This window comes from Engraulis encrasicolus, chromosome 6 (assembly GCF_034702125.1).
Source record: "Engraulis encrasicolus isolate BLACKSEA-1 chromosome 6, IST_EnEncr_1.0, whole genome shotgun sequence".
In the NCBI taxonomy this organism is placed as follows: domain Eukaryota; kingdom Metazoa; phylum Chordata; class Actinopteri; order Clupeiformes; family Engraulidae; genus Engraulis; species Engraulis encrasicolus.
In genome coordinates, this window is record NC_085862.1 from 9,748,191 (window position 1) to 9,755,690 (window position 7,500).

Sequence of the window (7,500 nt, forward strand, 5' to 3'; positions counted from 1 at the left end):
AAGCCTCTGTGTGTGTGTGTGTGTGTGTGTGTGTGTGTGTGTGTGTGTGTGTGTGTGTGTGTGTGTGTGCGTGCGTGTGCGTGCGCGTGCGCGTGCGCGTGCGTGTGTTTGTGTGCATGTGCGTGCGTGTGTGTGTGTTTCTGCATGTGTTTGTGTGCGTGTGAATGTGTGTGTGTGTGTGTGTGTGTGTGTGTGTGTGTGTGTGTGTGTGTGTGTGTGTGTGTGTGTGTGTGTGTGTGTGTGTGTTTGTTTGTTTGTTTGTTTGTTTGTTTGTTTGTTTGTGTGTGAGCGTGTGTGTGTGTGAGGAAAAAGATTGAGAGCAAGCAATCGGTGGGAATTAGATTCTGATGATTGTCTCAATGACATTCCACTCCAGAGGTTTCACACACACACACACACACACACACACACACACACACACACACACACACACACACACACACACACACACACACACACACACACACACACACACACACACACACACACACACACACACACACACACACGAGTGCTCAGCTCAGTGGTGTGAAGATCGTGCGGGGGCTGCATTACAGTCTTCTCCCCTGCCCAGGGCTCATCTGCGGGGGCATAATTGGCCATCATGGTGGCCACAGCAGCCAACAGGGTGGGTATACAGTACAAATGGGTCAGTCACCTTGGGCCCAGGGGGAGAAGGGGCCTAAATTGGGTCCTTTTACGTTTTGAGCAATGGAATGAATGTCCATATAGGCTAGTATGTTTTTATACAATGAGTTCAAAGACAAATATCATGCTGGCATGACAATAAAGTCATGTCTATTCTATTCTATTCTATTCTATTCTATTCTATTCTATTCTATTATATTATATTATATTCTAAATAAATAGGCAATCTAGGAAATTGCCTTGGACATCATCAAAACTGCCCACTTTGGGGGTCCCTCAACAGTAAGGTCAGCCCCTTCATGGTAAATGCCAGTAAAAAATAATTCAAGAGGGCACCATGTCTATACTTCGCCTAGGGCCCCCAGATAGGTAGAACTGCTACTGCTCTGTTCTATTCTATTATATTCAATTCATTCTATTCTATTCTATTCTATTCTATTACAGTGTTTACCTGTATTAGATTGGGGGGCCCTTTCTAATTACTTTGTCCCGGGCCCATCAAAAGCTGCCGTTGGCCCTGATATGAGCGTTGGGCATAATTGGTCACGATGGTGCCACTCTACTACTAGGTTGCCAGGTTGGCTGGCGGCGGCAGACATTGAAAAAAGAACGAAAAACTGACCCCATTGTCAGCCTGTTATCGCCTTCTCACCACACCAACAGCTAAATCCTCTCCTCTTCCTATTCTTTCTTTCTCTCTCCTCCCTCTCCTCTCTCTTGTTCTTTTGTTCTCTCTCTCCTCCATCTCCTCTCTCTTGCTCTCTTTCTCTCTCTCCTCTCTCTTTCTCTCTCTCCTCACACTTCTCTCTCCTCTCTCTCTTTCTTTCTCTCTTTCTCTCTTTTGTCTCTGCTCTGTCTGCTCTTTCTCTCACACACAATGTCACTGTCACATTCACACTGTGTCACATACGCACACGTACATGCACACACACACGCACACGCACGCACACACACACACACACACACACACACACACACACACACACACACACACACACACACACACACACACACACACACACACACACACACACACACTTTCACTGTGTGAAACCGAGCAGTGAAAGAGCATTCTGCTGTCACCCCCTGTGTCACACACACACACACACACACACACACACACACACACACACACACACACACACACACACACACACACACACACACACACACACGCACACACAACCCACAGTGCGAAGATCATGGCTCTGCTGTCAACCACACACACACACACACACACACACACACACACACACACACACACACACACACACACACACACACACACACACACACACACTCACACGGTGTGAACTTCATGGGTCTGCTGGTGGATATGGCAGCCTGTGGCTCTGCTCAAACACATCATTAACTTTTCCATCTTCATCTTCATCTTCATCTTCATCTTCATTCTCATCCTCATCTTCATCCTCAGTCACACTGTTCTGACGGGTCTGACCTGGTCTGGCCTAGTGTGTGTGTGTGTGTGTGTGTGTGTGTGTGTGTGTGTGTGTGTGTGTGTGTGTGTGTGTGTGTGTGTGTGTGTGTGTGTCCGTCCTGTCACCAGGTATGCAAAAGAATGAGATCCCCACTAATGATGTCAACAATGATTGATTCGGCAATCCAAATCGATGCGGGGCATCGACGATCCAGAATCGATCCGGCAAGTTCCAGAAGAAGTTCCATGGATATTTTGGGAGCAAATGAATCTTAAATTAAATAAAAGCACTTCAAAACATTGCAAGACTGATACAGACTGATAAAGAAAACAGCCATCGATTTCAATTGGGTGCGTTTACATCCCAGTGCAGTAGGTGGCGATAATGAATATTCACCTCTAAACATCACTTGCAACGCGCCAAATGAATACAGACTACCGGCACGTTAAGTTTATATAGGCAGCGACATATTTTACATCTGTAGCCTAAATTAATACAGTAGACTATTTTACATCTATAATATATCTATAGCCTACTATTTCCACGATCTGCTTACCTTGATCCCCACAGATACCACGCAAAATACCATGCACTCATTGACTGAATATTGTGACACTATCTATGACAGACGCAAGTGACCAACAAATTGCATTACATTAACTAGCTTTTCGTTTTTACCTGGTAACAATTATATAATAATTATATTCTCTGTAACATAACAACGTTAAAATGCAACTAAGTAGAAGCGTGCAGTATTGGCAGGCAGTAGCCTATTTAAACAGTCTCAGCCATGCAACTGAGAAGAGGATGAATATGCTACAAAGATTATAAAAGAACCCCCCCCCATGTATAAGAGCCAAATAAAAGGGACACCAGTGTTTTATTTCACCTTTATTTTGGAATTCCCAGATGCCATTTTAAATAATCTGAAATAACTTAGGCCTACAGTATAAAGTAATGTGCCATTTATATAACAAAAACACTGCATACCCCTAGACACGATGCATACTTGAATAAAAATAACATTTTGTTAAACAGGTGCATGAGTAAGGGACAGCTCTTCCACATACCCATGTCATTGTAATGGGGACAAACGTTTGTTTACATTTCAAAAAAACATCTTCATTTATTCCCAATAACATTCAAAAGGTTATGCAACATCAGCAGACAACTAGCAAACAGACAGTTGCTACGTGTACATGATGTTTTTGAATCGGATCTAATAGATCGGATTTAAGTAGATCGGATTAAGAGTTATTTTGCGACGTGTATACATGGCAATTTCACTTAAATGCGATTAAACGTCTGGGGAAAATAAAGCATTGCGATTGGACTGAGGACGCACGTGCTGAGTGAGCCAAATAAGGCGTGGGGGCGTGGTCGCCAAACCTCCGGGGAACTACTGGGACACAAGCTAATGTTCAGCCCGAAAATGAATTCCCTCAGTGGACTCAAGGCTGGTAAAATCCCCTCTGGGTCTGGTTCTTTCAAATGCTAGTTAGCACCCTCCTAGCTTAGAAAAACGAACTGGTGAAAGGGTGATGTGGAGTAACTTTTTTGTGCTTAATTACTTCGTGGGGCACTTTTACATCAATATATGGAAACCACAACATTTATAGTCGCTTAGGGACTTTAAATTAAGCAAAACTTTCATGTGAAAATCAACAGGAAGTGCCGCCATCTTTTTCTCACTGACAAAGAGCACGGGCTCTTGGCGCCATCGTGTGGTCAACGAGCATGCGTGGAACGACCGGATTTATTGTAATTCTGATTAAAAGGTTACATGACAGAGGAACGTGTTTAATCGGATTTAAAAGAGGAATAAACCACCCACTTTAATCGGACTTAAGTTTAAATCGGAATAAACTTAAATCCTGTTCGGTAAGTGTTTACATGATGTTTTTAAAGTGGAATTAAGTTTTAATGAGATTTAAAGTGAGTTAAATCGGATTTAAATGCCTCATGTAAACCTACCAATTGATACCTTTTGGGATAGTATTTGGATTAGACCTATGTTAAGAAGGTTTTTAATGCAATCAAAGTCTGCCCCTATTAGAATAGCTCAAATCTCAGAAAGAGCTGAGTCAAAAAAATGCCAGCATCACCGGGTACTGACAAGTCAAGGGTAGCATGAGGTATACAACAGCATATTGAAATTGGCAGAAGCTATCTTTTAAGAGGCAAATGGTTGAGTAATCCAGTGCCACTTTGATGTTATGGGCATTCTAATTTGCCAGAAATCACCAGACATAACCCTCCATTCATTTTCATTTTTTTCTTTTTTCTGGTGAGTTAGAATGTCCGTACCACCAAAGCACCAAAACGTGGTATGGAAATCTATAGGACATAATGAAGAGGGAAGTGTGGGTGACCAGATAAAAAAAAAAAAAACAGCTGGCACCAAAGCATATCTGGACTTCTATATCCCTCATGCAATGCCACTGCCCATTGACTTCAATGGTGCGACACCTTCCATTCTGACACACACAGAGACACACTGCCATACAAAGCAAGAAAGAGTGTGGGGAGATATAATCACAAATAGTAGCTACATTTCTGTCCTGATGCATCTGCCAGATGGCAATCTAGCAAAGAACTTGTGCCGAGGGTGCAGTAACACATGGAGAACCATGATGTGATGTAGTATGTGATGGTTTATTAGCAGTTTTGTGGTTGTAGTGTCTTCTAGAGGGTTCACAAGAAGTGCAGATTTTGCAGAGGTGTTGGTGGCCCATGACTGGTCCTGGATGGTGCACCACCTTCACCGACTCTCCTCCCCTGATGCTGATGAGTTGGACATGCTGGAAAGGTCATCTAAAGTTTGGCAAAGAGAGAAGATTAGAGGAGAGTGTGTGTGTGTGTGTGTGTGTGTGTGTGTGTTATTAACCCATTTTAGCCTGATGCTGCATACACGATGCATTGTCCAAGGCGCCTGAAGTGACATGGGTGCATTCCAATATGCAGACTGTCCATTCTCATGCAAGATGATGGTCTTGGCTTTTAAATGCAACTAATTTCACATTTTTATGTGCCTCAGAGGCTGAGCAAGTTAGGTTTTTACCGCCCCCAAAGGTTGCTGGTTCATCTCCCAGCCCGCCAGGTTGGTGGGGGGAGTAATTAACCAGTGCTCTCTCCTCCATCCTCCATGACTGAGGTACCCCACGCATGGTACCTTCCCGCCACACTGCAACATACTGCTCCCTTGGGATGCCAATGTAGGCTGCACCCTTGCACAGGTGAGGCATAAAATGCAATTTTGTTGTGTGCAGTGTATACTTCTATGGGCAGTCATGGGTGAGCGGTTAGGGCGTCAGACTTGCATCCCAGAGGTTGCCGGTTCGACTCCCGACCCGCCAGGTTGGTGGGGGGAGTACTCAACCAGTGCTCTTCCCCATCCTCCTCCATGACTGAGGTACCCTGAGCATGGTACCGTCCCACCGCACTGCTCCCCATGGGGCGCCACTGAGGGCTGCCCCCTTGCACGGGCGAGGCATAAATGCAATTTCGCAGTGTGCAGTGTTCACTTGTGTGCGGTGGAGTGCTGTGTCACAATGACAATGGGAGTTGGAGTTTCCCAATGGGCTTTCACTTTTTTCACTACTTGTGTGCTGTGTCACAATGGCAAAGGTGGGCTTTCACTTATATACACCTAGAGATTTTTTCCCCTGAGTCCAATGTTTTTAAACAGTTGAAACATGAACATTTCCAGTCAATATTTACAATGGAATAGTAGACCTCTGTGTCATATTCCCAAGGAATGGTAGCATCGCATCTGCTGTGCTGTGCTGAGTCAAAGTAATTCATAAGCCTACTGGTTGTGTTTTCCCTGCCCATTCACAACTTTGATGGCCTGCAATTTATTCAGATGTGTTCTACAACTTTTTGATGAAACTTCCATTTTACATTTGATACCACAAACTAGGCTTACTTGTTGTGCTGTGTGGATTTTTGTTGAGCAGGGATCTCACTTACCAATTAGCATGTTTTCCTCTTGTTACCAGCATCAGTCTGAACCTGACTGGACACCTGTGCACTTCACCATATGTGAACTCTGAGGGCAAGTGTAGAAGCCTGGCAAATAAAGACAGGAATAAGTCGGTCTCAGTATCACTGTGCAACTACATTCACAATGTAATATGTTGGTTTAGTTGAATTCTGTCCATCACAATTTAATATTATGGTTTACATTTAGGCATACAACTTTCACAATGCCATATTAGTTACATTTAGCTAGCTAGTGTCCTATTTGGTAAGGACATGTACAAGTGATGTAGGCTGTACAGCAGGGGTGGGCAACTTTCATTATAAGGTGGGCCAACATTTTTAATTACCACAATCAGTGGGCCACATCACCACGCACTTGAGAGAATTTACAAAAGGATACTTCACTTTTATTTTTATTTTTTTACATGAATGCTTACACTATTGATTTATAGGGGGTTAAAAACTGTCCTTTTTCTTTTTTTAAAAGTGAGAAGTTGGGCTGCATGTGGTGCCCGAGCCTCCAGTTGCCCATCCCTGCTGTACAGTTTCCTAACAGAAAGGCTCTCATAGTATTTCAAATAATGGTCTATATAAAAACTGGTTATGTACAGTGCAGCATAAACAGGGTTGAGGGGGTGGTTTCTTTTATTTCGTTGTACCTACCGAGTAGTTTAGCCAATGTCTGTGTGACACGTTCATGCTGCCACCTCCACAGCATCCTCTTCACAACCGCAGGGGCAAAACACCTGAAAACATAATAATGTAATCCTTTTTCAGTCCAAGATATAGACTAGAAAATGAGTGACAGCATCACAATCAGGTATGCAAGTGTAGTGGACCCCCCATTTTCGGCTTTTTGTTATTCCCTTATTCTCACTCCCTGTCTTTTTGTTGTCCTGTCAGAAGTTGTCTTTTAGTTTAATTATGCTGTTGCACGTTTTCGCCAATAGATGGCATTATAGGACCAGCAATGAGTGCAGAGACCCTCTCTGGTGCAGTAGCCAGTGACTTCGGTCACATAAAGAACGAAACGTGGAAGTGACAGGCTTTGTTATGATACAGAAGTAGGCCAGTGACAATGGCCTCAAAATTTGGAGACACCCCAACCGGAGGTAGAACAAAACCCAAGAGAAGTCACATTTTGGGTGCTTTTTTTGTTTGGAGGTGCATATGAAAATGTGTAAAATGTTTAGGCTTAGCATTAAAATCACTTTGGCCAAGAATCATTTTCATGTATGGGACACCCTAGAGATGAGGAAAAACATTATTGGGTTTTGTTCTACCTCCGGTTGGGGTATCTCGAAAACGAAGGCCTTTTTGGGCCCATTGTCACTAGCCTAAAGGCAGCGGTGTCAGCTGTACAGTTATGCTGAGGAAAATGTAAATAAACAACGAACTCAGCAAAACTCTACACACTTGAGGACCTTAT

At 43.5% G+C, this 7,500-nt stretch overlaps 1 long non-coding RNA gene across 2 annotated transcripts in view; it reads right to left on the bottom strand.

Moving 5' to 3' along the window:
- Window positions 1–4,723: 4,723 nt before the first annotated feature.
- The window catches only part of LOC134450176 (uncharacterized), a 12,764-nt gene continuing 9,987 nt past the window's right edge, over window positions 4,724–7,500 (bottom strand). Inside the window, exons 2-4 of one of the 2 annotated variants that reach the window (XR_010035031.1) lie at window positions 6,735–6,817; window positions 6,060–6,158; window positions 4,724–4,901 (exon numbers count right to left, since the gene is read on the bottom strand). This is a non-coding gene — a long non-coding RNA (uncharacterized LOC134450176). Of the gene's footprint in view, window positions 4,902–6,059; window positions 6,159–6,734; window positions 7,355–7,500 lie in introns of those variants that run through there. The other variant, XR_010035030.1, reaches the window with a different exon arrangement.